Source organism: Sminthopsis crassicaudata, chromosome 2, assembly GCF_048593235.1.
Source record: "Sminthopsis crassicaudata isolate SCR6 chromosome 2, ASM4859323v1, whole genome shotgun sequence".
Classification (NCBI taxonomy): Eukaryota; Metazoa; Chordata; class Mammalia; order Dasyuromorphia; family Dasyuridae; genus Sminthopsis; species Sminthopsis crassicaudata.
This window is the reverse complement of record NC_133618.1, coordinates 269,377,923-269,396,371: the sequence shown is the minus strand read 5'-3', so window position 1 is coordinate 269,396,371 and position 18,449 is coordinate 269,377,923. Positions and strand designations below refer to the sequence as shown.

General features: G+C 37.1%; 1 protein-coding gene across 12 annotated transcripts in view; it reads left to right on the top strand.

Annotated features, from left to right (window-relative positions):
* Window positions 1–16,443: 16,443 nt before the first annotated feature.
* The window catches only part of FSIP1 (fibrous sheath interacting protein 1), a 252,791-nt gene continuing 250,785 nt past the window's right edge, over window positions 16,444–18,449 (top strand). For 3 of the 12 annotated variants that reach the window (XM_074289242.1, XM_074289234.1, XM_074289239.1), the window contains exon 1: window positions 16,453–17,000. The gene's annotated coding sequence lies outside the window, so the exon portion shown is untranslated. Of the gene's footprint in view, window positions 17,001–17,633; window positions 17,833–18,449 lie in introns of those variants that run through there. The other 9 variants (XM_074289249.1, XM_074289241.1, XM_074289236.1 and 6 more) reach the window with 6 other exon arrangements.

Here is an 18,449-nt window from a genome sequence, read left to right as displayed (position 1 = left end):
GAGGGACAGTAACTTTTTTTTGAGAAATTTGTAGATTCTTTACAAATATTGGATTGGTCTTATGAAGATAAAAAGTGCTTTAATTAAATGATGAACAAAGGGATCACTTACATAAACAAGATTGTACAGGACTTTGTAGCATAAAATGATAGAAGGTTAGTTCTGAAAGAAAGCCAATAGATTTGGTACTCAGTCTCGAGAAAACTGAGTAAGAAATTATGCATAGAGAATCTGAGTCCCTATAGAGGGCCTATTTAGCCATGCAACCCTCTGCAGGGAACCCCACAGACATGCATGTTTCAAATGACAGTCATAGGGGGCAGCTAGGTGGTGCAGTGGATAGAGCACCAGCCGTGAATTCAGGAGGACCGGAGTACAAATTTGATCTCAAACACTTAACACTTCCTAGCTGTGTGACCCTGGGCAAGTCACTTAACCCCAGCCTGGGGGGGGGGAGGGAAATGACAGTCATAGGGAGGCTACAGCAAAGTAACAAAGTCATTTTTAAGGGAACCACCCAGTGAGAAAAAACAAACAAACAAACTTATTTGTGTTACAGAACTAAGTTTCTAGGAAAGAGAAGAGGAACAACCATATTGCTCCAGATCTGAAGGAGCAACGCAGGATTAATTCATTATGTGCCCTCCATTATTACTGTGAATTACATGGACTGTGCAAATCTGGTGAGAAGTTGGTTGACTCTAGCATTCTCAAGTAAATTTCTCTTTGAGGTGAGCTTCCATCATTGATTGGATAATAATATAAAGTTGGGGGACTCTTTGGGTCTTTGGAAAAGGTAGGGAGACCCAGAGGGTGAGGGTTTGACTTTTGATCTCAAATATATTTCCCCTTTATGAGAACTTCAATCACAGGTTAGTGTTCTAAGACTGAAGACTGTACAAAACTAAGTGAGTAGGACTCCCTGGCAGTGGAAAAGAGAATTGTTCTGTTTATGGGCTCACAGCTAAGTCCTTTATATTTTATATTTTCTGTAAAGTGAAAAAAATACTACCTTATCTTTGATATGAAGTTGGCTTAAGTGTTTATAGTGGCCACTCGGGAGTGGAGGGAGTAGGGCAGCTTGGGGCATAGATACTGAATATCTTTTTACATTTTTTTCTGTAAAGATTTATCTGAGCCAACATCTTGGATTCCCAGAGGAAAATTTTGGGTGGGAGAATGAGGCCCAAAGTGATTTGTACACAAGGATTGGGTTGGTTTGTCTCTGTTTAGAATGTGAGGTTTTGTAGGGAGCTTATACTTGTCAACATTCATTCCAAATTTTAAACATATTGTGAGCCAACAGACATGCTTCATGAGCAACAAATTATGAAGGCTAAGCCTATTTGAACAGAAGTTGGTGCTGAAAGTAAATAAAACCAGTACAAATCAATCTGACACATATTTAGTAAGATGCATTATTATAAATGACAATTAGGTAAAAATGTAAGTTGTTCATATAACTGAGTTTAGTGAGAACTATTGTTTTAATAAACAAGCAATTTTATTATTTTTTATGTCTTTCTACTTTTATAATTAGCTTTATTGTTGAAACTTTTCTCTCATATGTCATGATTTAAACTTCATCAAGATAAAAATCTATGATCCACTTCTAACAAGACCAGTTACTTATATTATCTTCCTATTAATTTAAAAGAATTAAAAAAATTAATTACATAATAAGTGCAAAGCCCCATGTTAGGTATTAGGGATTCAAAGATACATATGATATAGATTCTACTTTCACCTTTTTCCTCTTCCTCCTTAACAATATTAATTAAGGCTGCTATGTGATAGGCACTGTGCTAATCATTAGTGATAAAGAAAGAGCTCATGGCCTAATTGGAGAAGATGACATGTATGATAGGAGCTTATAATACAATGAAGGTAAGGTTATGTACACAAATAGCTCTAGCATCAGGCAGAATAAGATAAATGTAAAGGAGAATTATGAAAAAAAAATCACAAAGAGAAATCATTCAGTGAAATTGTCACAGAGGAGGGTGGTATTTAAGGAGCACCGCAGAGATTGGTAGAAATAGAGAAGTTACCTTCTTTCCAAATTTGACAGCAGGAGTTGCATGTTAGCACCTCTTCTTATTAGGGAAATTGCATGCTGGTCCCTCACACTGAGGCAAAATATGTCAACATATGAAATACTGAACAAAAGAGTGAATACTAATATACTCTGTACCTACATAATTTTCCAAACAGAATCTGATAATGGTTCGGTATAGTTGAATTAAATGAAAATTTCTAGATGTAAACAAACTTCAATATCTTTTAAAAATTTTATTTTGTTTTTGTTTTTGTATTTTGCTATTAGTTCACTACTCTGGTGCAGCAGAGAGTCTCACAGTTATTCTTCTCTGGCCTCTATTCACTTCTCTCTGAACTTTCTCTACCATATCACAGCAGCATCTTTAATCTGGAATTTCTTTCTGCCCTTGGACTTGGACTCTAGCATTCTCAAGTGTATTTTTTCTCTAGGTGAGCCTCCATCATTGACTGGATTGTAAAACAATGTTGGAGGAGCCTTTGGGTCTTTGGAAAAGGTAGGGGGTCCAGAGGGTCAAGTACACTTGACTCCTTTGGTCCTTTCTTGTGACTGCTTCCTGCCAGACCCTCTGTTAGAAGGAAATGTCTTCCTTCTTTTCTGGGCTCCTCACACCTGACTCAGGACTTTCTCTACCATCCCCCTCTTGGGTTCCTTCTCTCCTCTTCTCCATTTTATTTTCATTTCATGTGTTGTCCTCTTCCATTAGAATGTAATCTCCTTGAGAGCAGGAGCAATCCTCTTTCTTTTTGCTTATTTTTGTATTCCTTGGTTGGTTGTTGACCTATATGCTGGAAGAGGATCAAAGCGACATCATTATGTCCAGGTCAAAGTGTGTTTTACTATGCCTGTTCTGACCAATACAAGATTGGAAGACACTTATGAATTGGGAACCAATATCTCATATAAACATTTGGAGATGTGCATCTCATGTTTCTTTTTAGCTGCTGCAATTCTACTTTACTCATAAAGCACAGAATATGCTTTGATGTGAGCATACTATTTGGTTCTTTGTTAGTGTTTCCTATCCACAATTTATTCTAAAGTTCTTCAAAGACCATGAGAATGTTCTTGTATTGGTCAGAAGAAGCCACTTGTATTTCTAGTGTATAGTATAGTGACTAGCATATACTAAGAACTCAATAAATGATTATTGCCTTGTCTTGGGAATCAAACAAGACCATGAGAAGCAAGGTCTCTGAGATCTTTGTGAACTTTGGTCCAAAGACAGCCAAGGAATGAGTGAGATCCTCTATGATTCTGTGATTTGAAGTCTATTGGTGTGTAAATCTTGTTTGTATAAGAGATCACTTATGTCACCAAATAAGTTTTTACTCATGGTATTAATGTAATACTTTGGTAGCCAATGGGGAGCAATTGAGTGTTGAGTAGAGAAGTGACATGTAATCAATGACATCTCAGGAATATTATTTGGGTAATAATGTGAGCAAAGACAGAAAAATAGCAAGACCTTGGACAGGAGGCAGGAAGATCAGTTAGCAGGTTATATAATCCAGCAATAATCCAGCCATGACTCCATGAAAGACTGACTTACTCACTACAGGGTAGTTGCAATGGGAAAAGGACTGATGTAAAAGATTTTGTGGAGGCAAAATCAACAGGATGTGACAATGGATTAAATGTATGGAGTAAGGAAGTGATAGCATGGTTTAGCAAAAACATTCATCAGAAGACCTGGGCTCAAATTCAAGCTTTGTTTTATTATCATGACCTTGAGCTAAATAATTTTATTTTAGTGGGTCTCAGTTTCCCTATCTACAAAGCAAGAAGTTGGACTAAATGTTTTCTAAGGTCCCTTCAACCTCTAAATTATATACAACCTATAACTCCAAGATCATGAACATGGGTATCTAAGAGTTTAGAAACATTTACCAAAAATGTTAGGAAGCTTATACTGTGATAGGCAGTGGGGTGAAAGGGAAAGATAAATGAGAAATAGTGCTCTTTTAGGGATTTTATAATATTAATCTAGAGTGGAGAACATCTTTGCTTCTCCTATGATACTCATCTACCACTTGAGGGGTTGTTGTGTATCACTTTTAGCTCTCCCTATTATAATAACCAGCTGTTTCCATGATCATCAATTCTTTTAGCTGAGGCCATGTTGTTTCCACTTGCAGCTTTAGTTTTTCTATCTTTCATTCTTTTAAATTTTTTTCTAGTAAATTTATTTATTTGTAATATACATTGCTTTATGAATCATGTTGGGAGAGAAAAGTCAGAGCAAAAGGGAAAAACCATGGAAGAGATTAAAAAAAAAAACAACAGAAAGAAGTGAACAAATATGTTGATTTATATTTAGTTAGTTCTTTTTTTCTGGATGCAGATGTCATTTTCTGTCCAAAGTTTACTGGGATTATAGATTTAATCTTTCTGAGCACAGGGACCAATTTGATCCTTAGGCAGGGGACACTTAAGGACCCATAAACATACCATTCTGTCAGTTTAGGAACAAGTCATTGTTCTGCTCTTTTTCTGACTCCATTATGACCAAACCTGTGTGGTATTCCAATTAGAGTAACAGTGACTTGTTCCCCACTGCTACCCTAAGGTCTTGTCCTGTCATGTTGCCCCATATCCTAGTTCCTTGCTTTGTTTTTATCAATACTTCTAGAGACTACTACTATATCCTATTTGACAGTGGCTCTGTCCTGAGACCTGCCATCAAATAGCCATACTACCAATTGACTACTTGTTTGGACCGTTTCTAATTCTTATTTTTCTCTAGCATATTATTTCCTCTCTAATCCCCCCCTTTTCATAGAATTCTAGCTTTACCGTCTACTGTCTTCTTCCCTTCTGCTTTTAAATATGCTCATGTCTCCCCATACTTGGAAAACCTTCCCTTGATTGACCCATCTCCATTAGATTCTGTTCTATAGCTCTCTCCTTTTTTACAATGAAATTCACTGAGAAGGCTGTTGCTTATTTCTTAACTTTCTGCATTTTGGTTTCTTCTCCTCATTCAACTGAACTGCTCTCTCCCAAGTAACCAATAATCTCTTAACTGCCAAATCTAACGACCTTTTCTCACTCTTCATCCTTCTTAACCTCTGTACCAGTGACAAGGTACATCATATTCTTGACAGGTTTTCAGTTTTTCTAGGTTTCCAGAATACTGCTCTCTCCTGCTTTCCCTCTTACCTGTGCCTAACCTCTCCTTTTTAATTTTTCTTGAGCCTCTATTATGAATCTTTATCCAGATTGCTCCCACTAATTGAGGGTGCCTCCAGGAGTTCTCTTCTGGGTCCTCTTCTCTTCTTCCTTCAGATTATTTTGCTTGGTAATTTCATCAACTCTTGTGGATTCAGGCAATCCTGAGATTTATTTGTCTAATCTTAACTTTCCTTCTGGTCTCCACTCTTCCTTCTCCAACTGCCTATCAGATATTTTGAGCTGTATGTTTCATAAATACGTTAAACTCAATATGTTTAAAATGGAACTTATCTTTCTCCCCAAACTCTCCCTTTTTCCTAACTTACTTATTAATATCAAGGGCATCATGATCCTTCCAATAACTGAGGCTCACAATAAAAATGTTATCCTCTAATAATACCTACCTTACTAGGATTATTATAAGGATCAAATGAATTAACATGTGGAAAACACTTTGCTATTATTATTATTATTATTATTATTATTATTAAAATCGTTCCTCCTAAAAACAAACTCAATATGTTGCAATGTCCATCATCTTCTTCTAGCAAATCCCTAGTGTGAAAAATTTGAGTCTTATGGATCTGGAAGACTTTTTCACAGTTTGCTCTTCTTTTGTTCATGTTTAATGAAAATTTAGGTTTGAACAATGCAGAAATAGCTTGGAGACACAGTATAAAGATCTGAAATTGATGGTGTCTTACAGGAAGATATTCAATTACTTCATTTGCCACGAGATACATTTCATCAGATTCAACTTTTATGTGACATTTATTTATTGAACCACTGGAAGGTACTGGGCTGACTCATGTTTCCTAGATTCAATATGAATAATGATAAAATGTCTGTTTCAGTGAACAATATCCGTCTCACTATTATATTTGGATTTCTTTAAAAGACAAATGTTCCTTTTGTAAATCCTCAAAATACATAGTTTTCTTATTCTTCATATTTTTATTTAATATGAAATAACATTTTATTTAAATTATGTTTTAATGTTTCAAATAACTAAATTGTAAGTCTCCTTACCAAACTGTAAATTCTATGAGATTAGGTATTATCTAAAAATTTATATCTCAACCAAGGTCTATCATTGTGGTCAGCAAATAGTAGAGGTTTAATAGTGGGGAAAAATCACTCAAGCAAGATCAACTGGAGCTCTGAGCCCCTAAAGCCAGAAGGCAAATTTAATCTCACAGATATCCCTGAGATTGGTGAGATGAGACCCCTGACTAATCTGTGGCTCTGGAAAAGACTATCTTAAGTAAAAGTGTGTGTGTGTATGTGATCATGAGTGTTTGTTGTGGGGTTTGTGGGGAGAGGACTGGGAGTGGGAAGTAATGTAACATTGTATATTAAGATTAATTAATTTGAGGAAATCTTGGTATCTGAGCAATGAACAATGTAGAGAGCATTTGGATGAAGATCAGTGATATAGAAGTAATATTCTTTTTTTGTTTTGTTTTGTTTTGTTTTGTTTTTGGTATGTTATAGTTTTTTTTTATTTTATTTATAATTTTTGACAGTATATATGCATGAATAATTTTTTATAACACTATCCCTTGTATTCATTTTTCCAAATTATCCCCTCCCTCCCTCTACTCCCTCCCCTTGATGACAGGCAATCCCATACATTTTACATGTGTTACAATATAACCTAGATACAATATATGTGTGTAAATCCCATTTTCTTGTTGCACGTTAAGTATTAGATTCCGAAGTAACCTGGGTAGATAGACAGTAGTGTTAACAATTTACATTCACTTCCCAGTGTTCCTTCTCTGGGTGTAGTTCTTTCTGTCCATCATTGATCAACTGGAAGTGAGTTGTTTCTTCTTTATGTTGAAGATATCCATAGAAGTAATATTCTTATGAGCATATTATAGATCACTTGAACAGAAAGGGGAAATAGATGAGGAATTTGGAAAACAGATCATAAGACTGGCATGGAGACAAGATAAAACAGTGATTGGGTTTCCAATTATCCAAACATCCACTAGAGCTCACTCTGCCAAGAGCCAAAAGTAGTTAATAACTTGCTTTAATGATTATTCTGTCTTTAAAAAGGGGGAAAGAACCAACAAGGGAAAATTAATTATATTCTTCATCTAATTCTTACCAATATCTAAAACTGGTTACTGGAATAGAATGATGGGAACCTTGATGGAAGTGATCTCCTTGTCTTAAAAAGTTTCAGTAGAAGAAAGAAAAGTTGGGAATAACCTGGCATGGACCCTTGATATTGAGAAAGTATATCTTAAAGGATTCAGAGGAAGCATAAAATTCTGTGGCAGAAATTAAGGAATGGAGGCTTCAAAGAATGAAATGCTGAAGATGTAAAGAAAAACAATTCTTTTTTCTTTAGTGAGGAAGAAAAAAGATCATCATTCTATGAGGATGAACAGTGTTGTCAGTTAGTGTGGATTTTTAAATGATGTGTGTGTGTGTGTGTGTGTGTGTGTGTGTGTGTGTGTGTGTGTGTGTGTGTGTATGTATGTATGTATATATGGTGGAAATTCCAAATTAAATAGATGAATATAAAAACATAACATAGATCTGTATGATGATACCTGCTTTTGTAACATAAATGGTAAAGTTCAGATTAAGTTGAGATTAGTGAGAAAATAATTTTTTAAAGTTATATTAAGGAAAAGAGTACTATTAAAGAAGAGATAAAACTGCTTAATTGAAATATATGGGATAATTATAGAAGGCAGAGCTTCATAATTCTTAGTTGGTTTCTGTTTTTACTACCAAAGAGAATGATCTTAGAACTAGAAGGGACAGAATATGTCTAATTATAAAGCTGGCACTCAAAATAAATAAGGATAATATTAGATGACCTTAATGAGTTCAAATCAAATGTATCAGATGAACTTACGGTACAAGATTGGAGATAGATAAATGTGTGGGTTGAAAAGAGAGAGAGAATGGGAAAGAATGGAGCCTGCAGACTACATCTGGTGAACTTCTAGAGTTTATTATTAAAAGAATGGTCACCAAACCTCTGTCTGCCTCAGGTTTTTCACCTGTAAATGGAAATGATAATAATATCTACTTCCTGGGTACTGTGTGGGTATCAAATGAGTGTTTCAAACCTTAAAGCACCATATAAATGTTAATTTTTATTAATAGCTACTATAATTAGTTAATAGTTACTCTTAATAGCTAACATGATAATAGATGCTGGAAAATTGTTGACAGGTTAGAACATTGTGCTGAATCTAATAAAATTAAATTTCATATAGCACTTGGTCTAAAAATTCATCTTCACAAGTACAGACTGATTTTGATGTGGTTAGGCAACAATTTGAAAAAAAGTGTTTTAATGGATAGTATATTCAAAATGAGTTCAGAGTGTGGTATGGCAGCTCTATAACCCCTACTGTATATATAGGTACATAACCCTACTAAAATCTTAGACTACTTTAGGAGACATGACATCCATGAATAAGGGAATCTTTGTCTCTGCTCTGATCATATCATATTTGGAGTTTTCTGTTCAGATTGGTGCACTATGTTTTAGTGAGGAAATTGATAGGGTATCCAGAAAATGTCTAGAGGATGGTGAAGGCCTTTGAATTCAGGACAAATGAAGATCAAGTGAAGGAACTGTGTATGTTTAGCCAGTGGAAGAGAAAACTCAGAGAGGTCATGATCATTACTTTCAAATATCCAAAGAACTGACATCTACATGGGTTAGAGCTCTGTGCCTGGAATTAGGATGACATGATTTCAAATCTTGCCTGTGAAACCACCAGCAAGTCATTTAACCTTTGTCTCAGTTACCTCATCTGTAAAATGGGGAGAATAATAACATATACAGTGGTCCTCAAACTTTTTAAATAGGGGGCCAGTTCACTGTCCCTCAGACTGTTGGAGGGCCGGACTATAGTAAAAACAAAAACTCACACTCTGTCTCCGTCCCTCAGCCCATTTGCTATAACCCAGCGGCTGCATAAATGTCCTCAGCGGGCCACATATGGCCCGCGGGCTGTAGCTTGAGAACTCCTGAATTCTACACTGTAGAATTTTTGTGAGGATAAAATGAGATACTATTTGTAAATACTGTGCCTGGGATAGAGGAGTACTTAATATGTTTTCTTTCCTGTTTGGCCTGAGACAGTAGAAATAGAAGCAATGTATGGAAATTGCTTCTCCTTCATATCAAGCAAGCAATAAATTAATAAGTATCTATTAAGCATTTACAATGTGGCAAGTTCTGTACTAAGTAATGAAAATTCAGAAAAAGGCAAAAAATTTGATTCCTGCCCTCAAGGAGCTCAAATTCTAATAGGAGAGATAGTATATAAATAGGCATGTGCATAAAAATTATTTACTGTATAAATGTGAGGTAACTCTAGAAGGAAAACACTAGTAATAAAAGAGATAGGGAAAAGCTTCTTCTTCAAAAGTAGAATTTTAGTTGAGTATTGAAGGTGAGGAAAGGAAGCTCTCTTGATATGTAGGATAGCTTGTAAAAAGGCGTGCAGTTGAGATATTTAATGTGTTGTTGGCAAGGAATAGAAAGGCAGCCAATATCACTTGTGGTACTTAAAAAAATTTGAGCAATATAATTTTGGGGTAATTTAATCAGTTTAATAACAATTCAGGCATTTTAATAAAAGTGTGGGCATTTGACCATTTCTCTTAGACCAAAGATTTGTAATGGCAGTGAGTTTACAGTTATAGGTCCTTGGAAGACTATTTCTTGAGGGTGGCAATCAGCTTTGATTGATTGATAATTAATGTGAAAATGAGTATTACAATGAGAAGCTAGGTTATATTACAATAAAGGTCTTGGCTACTGTGACTTGGATCACCCAAATCTTGGTCAAAGAGATTTATTATATCACCTATGTGACAAAAGGAATAATTAATACTTCCCCACATCTGTCTGAGCAAACACAATGAGTGGGATGAGAATACACCCATTAGCTCAAACTTAGAATTTCTTTTACTATGAGTAGATCTCAGTCAAGGGAAATGGGTAAGTGTTTTAGAAAGATTTCCCATACTGGTTGATTTCTGGATGAGGAGCTAGAAAAGGGGAAAACTTTGGTTCTGATTCAATAATTAGTTACTAAAATCAGAAAGAATCATTTATTACATACTAATTTGTAAAGTATGTGGAGGGTAGTAAGGTGAAAGAAGAATGGGAAAGATAGGAAAAAGCTAGGTTACAAAGCCAGAAGATTTTATATTTGATCCTGGAGGAAATATGAGATTAATGTGGTTCACTAAGTAGTGGTGGGATATAACAGGGTTAAATACTGTGTTTTAGTAAGATCAGTTTGGCAAGTGAGTAGAAGATGGAACAGGGTAGGGAAGAAATTTGAGGCAGGAAGTCCATCCAGCAGAACACTACAATATATTGCCCCATGTAGAAGAGCCTCCAACAGAATGGTGGCAATGTGATTGGAGAGAAGCTGAAGCATAGGAGAAATGCTGAAGGTAAAAATGACAAGATTTGAAAACAGATTGAATATGTGGAGTAAGCCCAAGAGAAGAATGAAGGACAACACTGAAACTGAGATAAGTAAAAACTTTTTCTAAAAGTTCTCCAAAAGTAGATTGGGTTGCTTTGGGAATATAGTCAGTTTGGCCTCTTTGGAGGTCTTCAAGCAAAGACTGGATAACTCTTTTGTGGGGTATATTGGAGGGAGGATTCTTTTTCTGGTACAAATTGGCTGCTGAGATTCTTTCCAATCGTGACATTCTGTGACAAGGATTTGAGTCTTGTTCTGTTATACTGTCAGATTGCTTAGAACAGGCACTGAGCTAGCCTAGGACTTTCACCCAGTGTCTCTAAAGTTTCCCTCATTTTGCAGAATTGGCTACACTGTTAGAAAGAGAATAGAACCAGAGAACAATGTGAGACCTATTTGGCAATGGAGTATAGGTCTTAAAAAAAAAACTGAACACAATTTGGATGCTTTTCTCTCTTTGTAGTTTGTTATCTTCTGTAGGTTTTTCCTAGAATTAAGTACTAGAGGTTTTAAGGTTCAACATTCATCAATGGGATTAGGCAATAAATGTTTATGATAGTAATAATTGCATCCTTGACAACATCTTCTGAACCCTTTTCCAATAATGGATATGCCTCTTCTAGAAGTGGTAATCTTTACAGTGAGAATTTGTAGGACTATATAGTTTTGTATAGTACAAGAACAAAATAAAAACTTCTCTAGTAACCCAAGGGCTTGGTAGAAGTCAAATAGAATGGATGAGCACTTCCATGAGCTACAGAAGCTTTTTATAAGGTTTGTGCTTCATCAAGAGCATGTTATCCTTATAGTATTCTATGGAATATTTACTAATGTGCCCTGATCATTGTTGGCTGAATTTTCCATTGTTCTCTTATTCATCATCCAGAGGAAATAGGAATAGTCCATAGTTTTCCAAGGCCAGGGACATCTATTTTTTTAAGGAATTGCTATAATTTTCAACATAATCTGTCTTTCCCACTATTCCCTCCCAAAAGTAAACAACAATAAAAATAAAACCTTCATATTAAATGTATATAGTCCAGCAAATAAATAAATGTCCACATTGGCCAATCTTCAAAATGTATATATATATATATATATAAAACTGTATTTTAAATTTATCACCTCTCTGGCAGGATGTGAGTGGGGGGGAGGGTTTCATTTTCAGTCTTCTGGCTTGTGATTTATCATTGAATCAGATCAGAATTATAAAGATTTTTTTCTCTCCAATGTTGCTGTCAATTTAGAAAATTTTCTCCTAAGCCTGCTCACTTTGCTCTGTATCAGTTCACAGAGGCTTCCTCAGCTTTTAAAACTTCCCATTTCATTACTTCTTATGGTACAATAATATTCCATTATATTCATATCCACAATTTATTATGAATTACCAATATGTCATATAGTATAGTCCTTTAGTTTCCAATTTGGGCTACTATGGAAAAAACCCTTAGATTTTTGTTACATTCAGGTATTTTTCTTCTTTGGTTTTTTTGTGTTATAGACCTATTATACCATAGTATAAGCACAAGGTGGATCAAAATGGCCTACACATTTTATTAACATTTGGAGCACAGTTTCAATGGCTGTACCAATTCATAGTTCCAACAACAGTGCATGAGTTTTCCCGTTTTCCCAAATCCCCTCCAACATTTTCATCTTTGGTTCATTTGTGGAAAATTTTTTTTTATGGAAATTTTATTTTATTATTTTATTCATTTTTCTAAATTATCCCTTCTCTCCCTCCACTCCCTCCCCCCCCATGGCAGGTAATCCCATACATTTTACATGTGTTACAATATAACCTAGATACACATTATTAGCTTCCGAAGGTATAAGTAACCTGGGTAGATAGACAGTAATGCTAACAATTTACATTCGCTTCCCAGTGTTGTGGAAAAAAATTTAAGAAACCCTAAGTTTTTTTTTCTTTATTAAAACTTTTTATTTTTCAAAACATGCATAGACAATTCTTCAATATTAACCCTTGTAAAACCTTATGTTCCAATTTCCTGTCCTCCCCTCCATACTCTCCCTTAGATGGGATATAGTCCAATATATGTTAAACATGGTAGAAATATGTTAAGTCGAATATATGCATACATATTTATACGATACAAAATACAAAAAAAAAGTCTTGTTTTCTTAATATGAGAAAAATCAAACCAAACCAGAAAAAAAAAAGCAAAATGCAAATAACAAAAGAGTGAAAGTGCTATGTTCCCACAGTCCTCCCTCTGGGTGTAGATGATTCTCTTCATCACTAAACAATTAGAACTAGAAACCCTGAGTCTTAAGTCTTTATGAATGAATTCTGCCAACTGAGAATCATTTTGGGTTGTCAGGATGTACTGATTTCTCACAGACTGTAATAAAATCAGAATTTTAGTGAGATCCTTAATAGAATTTAAAAGACTTATAAGGTATACTGTGAGATTGGGCAGCCTTTACTGATACCCCTGTGTAATGGAATAAATGAGTTGATGTATTTGAGGATCTAGATTTGAATCTTGCTAATCTTAAGTCTTGGAATCTTACCAGGCTTCCTCAGTGTCTTCATTTTTATATTGAAATACTTGGACTTGATTTTTAATTTTTTCTGAATCTAAATTCAGCTGAAAGTCTGTAATCCTCTTGCTGGTGTGAGTAAATCCTCTCTGTACATGTAAAGAGGCTTAATTATATGCCCCTCCAGTGAAAAAGAGTAGATAAAGCACTGGGCTTGGAATCAGGAAGACATCTCTATAGGCTCAAATTCTGCTTCAGATACTATGTGACCTTGAGCAAATCATTTAACCCAGCTGGAGAAGGAAATACCAAACCACTCTAGTATCTTTGCCAAGAAAACCTCAAAAAGGGGGTAATGAAGAGTTATTCACAACTGAAATGACTAAACAACAATAGAAAGGGAAGGATGCTATGGTTACTCAGTCTGTTACATCCAAGCCAAGATTTCTAAGCTTCCTTTCACACTATTTGATGTAGAAAAAACTAGTGTTTGGATTTGGAGATAGAGGACCTGCTTTTTACCACCAAGGTGATCTTTGGACCAAATACTTAGGATTAAAGGACATTTACATATTCTTCCAGCTTTAAAGTTGTGATCCTATGATTATATTGTCAGAGAGCAGAGCCAGAACACCAAAAGACCTGATGAGAACTGTCTGGCAGAGTGGTCTAATTCTCTGGTTAACTAAGCAGTTTTCCCTGGGTATTTTTGTATTACTTGCTGTCTATGTCCTTGAGAATCTTGTGTTATAGACTGTACAGCATAAACCATCTAACTCTTCAATGCACAGAACTGTTTATACATGGTGTCCCCCAAATCTTAGCTTCATCCTAAAATACCATTAAGACATTTGAGGTAGGCTGTACCAACAGGTTTTGTCAATGATGCTGCATCATCATAGCCATTGACAGTTAACTCTTAGCAAGCTTTTCCCAGTTCTCTTGGATATATATCATGTCTTTGTCAGAGATTTCAGAATTGTTTCAATTAATAAACATTAAATGCCTGGGATCCTGATAGATGATTCTATGATTTTATAATAGAGTTGAAATTTTAGCCCTTAGGCCATATGCCACTATTAATTAAAGATTGATAGACATATTACTTTGGCTATGGAGTAAAGGTTAGAGAAGGAATCAGAATTTCTACAGTGGAAATAGTGCCAAATTTAGAAATAAGCAATTTTGCTTGGAGTCTTGGCTCAGTTATTAAGCTGCTAGGTGACTTTAGATAAGTCATTTTCCCTCTAGGCTTGAGCTTCCATCTATAAAGGCAACTTGGACTACATGATTTTTTTTTCCCCTGAGGCTGGGATTAAGTGACTTGCCCAGGGTCACACAGCTAGGAAGTATGAAGAGACCATATTTGAACTCGGGTCCTCCTGAATTCAAGGCTGGTGCTCTATCCACTGCGCCACCTAGCTGCCCCAGACTAAATGATTTTCAAGTTGTCTTCCATCTCTGAAGATTTATGCACTAAAACTTGTCTATATGCTATGCAGCAGGCAATTATGAATGCATCACTGGAATTCAGAAGAGGAGCAAAATTGGGAATTAGGACTGGATAGTTGAAGCTAAAAGTAAAAATGAATTTATAAAGGGAAAAATTGAGTAAAACTGTCCAAGGACAGCATTGGGATTGATCAAACTTAGGAATCAGGAGAAGGAAGATCTAACAGGGAGCATTCAAGGAGATGGGGAACCATAGTAAAAGCCAAGGTTAGTGAGAGTATTATGAGATATTTAATAGCATTCATTATTCTCAAGCATTAGTGTTAAGGAATATTTTATTTGAAGACAGGATTTCTAAGACTAACAATTTTAATAATATTTCAATTGGATTCAAGTTTTCTCTGTTGGAAATTTCCCTTTTAAACAAAATTTTTGAAGATCACAAGTCAGAAGTTTGGTTCCAATTTTTCCATAATGCATTTCCATTATGCAATTTCAGGTAGAAGAGGAGGAACATAGGAATGTAAAAGTTGCATATAAATTTTTGTTATTTGTCAGAATTTGGAAAAAAAATTGTTTTCTTTGTACATAGTTTTCATGTTGTTTTCCTCATTACATTGTGAGCTCTTTAAGAGCCTATTTTTGCCTTTCACAAGTTTTTGTAAGGAAGGATGTTGAAAACTATCCCTCCATATGTTTCAAAAATAAAAAGCTTTAATTAAGAAAAAAAATTCACTCACATTCCTGTCTTTGGAGTTCCATGTCTACTTTACTATGTAAAGAAGTAGCATGTACTACTAGAACACAAACATTGCTTTTTGGCATATTAAAATGCATGTCATTTCTTAATACATAGGGGAAAACCATTGGAATATACAAGTCTGGGCCTAACATTTTTAGTACTTTTCCATGCAGATTTGTGCACATGTGATAGGATGTCACATTTATCCAGTGACTGTTATTCAGAAAGTTTGGATCGGTATTATATGTTTTTAATCATTGATTGTAGTCCAAAAATGCCTTGTGAAGATATTATAACCTATGAAATAGGAAAGTAACCAAATAAAATTACATTTTATAAACAAAAAAAGGGAGATGATCTTCAAAGGTATTCTTCCTAATTTACTACACAATGACCTTTATAATGAATTTTATCTTTAAATAATCTTTCACCTACCAGCCATTTTATGACATTTCTTATCAGAATATTTTTTCTTATACTAAGATTAAATATTCTCACTGACAATAACCTTCTGGAGACATATAATTCTTCCACATAGCCCTTCAAATATTTGAAGATAACTATTATTGCCCCTTTCTTTGCCTCCGACCTCACTTTATTTTCTTCCTCTTCCCTTTTATTCCTTCCCTTTATTCCTTCTCCCTTTCCCTTCTGTCCTCCTTCCTTCTCCATTTTCCTCTTCTTTTTTTCCTTTTCCTTCCTTCTTTCTCTCCCTTTCTTTTCCTCCTCCTTTTCTTCCTTCTCTTCCAACTTCTTGAATTCCTCGGGCGCTATAAACCTTGTTATATACCTTGGTGTTACTGAGGAAAACCGCATCCCAAACCAACCAACCAAAAAAAAAAAAAAAATCCAACACTAGATTAAAGTCAGAGGAATTCTGCCGGCGCTGCAGGGGGACCTCAGGCAAATCTTTTAACCCCCCGGGCCTCTGTAAAACGAGGACTTGGGCCACATTAATCTCGTGCCTTCCCCCCCTCCCCTCGGCTCTGGGTCACGCCCATAAGTGCCCGACGCTTAACTTCGGCCGGCTTAGGCCCGGGCAGGAGGCGGAGGGGCAGCACGAGGCCGGGCCGCGGTGCGGTGAAGTGCTGATGTCTCGGGAAGGCACGAGGCAAACAAAAAAAGGTCGCTATGGAGTAACTTTTGCCGGGAGAACTCAACTCCGCCGCGCTGTGGACCTGGAAACATCATAATCGGTAAACAGGCCAGATCCGCGGAGGGTATCCGTGGGACCGTCCTCCCCTACCGCGAGCTCCCGATCACTAGGGAGCCGGTAGATTTCCCACTTCTTGGGGAGGGAAGGTCGGTTCTCCTATCGCGAGAGTTAAACACTCGCGGCCTGGGAGAGTAGCCGGGAAACTGGCTAATGGTTGCCGGGGCAACAACATTCTCGAATTCGCCGAGGGTGCCGTGGGTCCCGGGAGAAGGAGTGGCGAAGACGTCGAAGGCTGCTTCCGCGGAGAAAGTTTGTGACGTAGGGTGTGGAGGAGGGAAGGTTCGGTCTCCGCTCCTTCGCACAGATTACGTTACATGCACAACTGTCCTGGACTGAAATTTGGTTCAGCAATTTCAGAAGTAGGTGAGAAAGGCGGACCCGATTGGTGGAAGGGCGGGACCGACCGCTTAGCGGCCGACCAATGAAAGGCCGTTCCTGGAACGATGTTTGGGCTGCTCTCGCACCCGCTGGGACTTGGGCTAAATCTATGAAGGGGGGAGGGAGGACCCCAGTACTAAAGTTGGGGCAAAGGAACGATGGTAGTGGAAATATCTGTGGAGAAGGAAGGGGCGGGCTGGTTTGTAAGTGTAGAATACACAGAGAAGGGCTGTTAGAAGTCCAATGAGAGGGCTGTGAGAGGGAGGCGTAAGTCCAACGAGAAGATGGGCGGAGCCATGTCTAAATTGTCTACCAGACTAGAGAACGGGAAATGCAAGACGCCCCATGAGAGGGCAGAAGCGAGCCTTTAGGTCTGCCACTGAAAGGACTAGGGCAGTCACATGGGCATGGGAGGGGGGATGGGGGGATGTCTTATCGGCGTCTGGGCGGGACAAGTTTACAGAGGAGGGATTGTATTGAAAGTCCAATGAGGACCGCTAGATGGCGCAGTGGATAGAGTTCGGGACCTTCCAAGAGTTATCTACATGAGTTCAAATGTGACCTCAGACACTTGCTAGCTGTGTGACCCTTGAGCAAGCCATTTAATAAACTTGTTTGCTTCCTCTCCGGTAAAATGGAGACGGAAGTGGAAAACCACCCTAGTGTCTCTGCCAAGAAAACTCCAAATGGTTTCTGACTGAACAGAGGAGGGTGGGGCGTTCTGGCCCGATGGGACTATAAGAGGAGGGGCTAAGGTGAAACAATGGTTTAGATGTTCTGGACGTGCTGGATGAAGGAGCCGGTCTCTTCGTCTTAGGTAAGAGGCCAAAGGGAAGTTAGGGCCCGATGAGATAAACGGAGTGGCCGATGGGCCAGCCTCGTACCCCAGGAATTTATTCAGATAAATCGGTACAAGTGGAGAAGAGTAAATTACCAAAGGGCAGCCGGAGCGGGAAATACAGAAAATCGCTCCAGTATCTTTGCTAAGGAAAACTAAAAAGAATCATGAATAGGGGGACATGGACCACTAAGGAGGAGCTGGTTTTAGACTTTCCTCCTCGATATTTACGTTCCTGATGCCCAGCGATTTTGAGAATGGCCCAGGACTTTTAAATAATTCTGTTACAAAACTTTTAAAATTAAGTTTGATGTATAATATTTTCACCTTGCCTTTATCCTTGCCGAGATCTGGGAATTCTTAGCTTCCTTCAAGCTTCGGCCCAATTGCTGCTTCCCTCAAGAAGCTATTCTAGATTTTTCTGTTAGTATCTCTCCGATAGCTCATCCATTTTGTATTCATTTTGCAAATACCTTGTCTGTGTTGTAGTCTTCGGTAAAATGAAAGCTTCCACAAGGTAGGGGCTGTGTTTGCATCCACAGTGCCTCGCACAAGGCTTGGAACATAGAAATGCTTAGCAAATACTTGTGAAACTG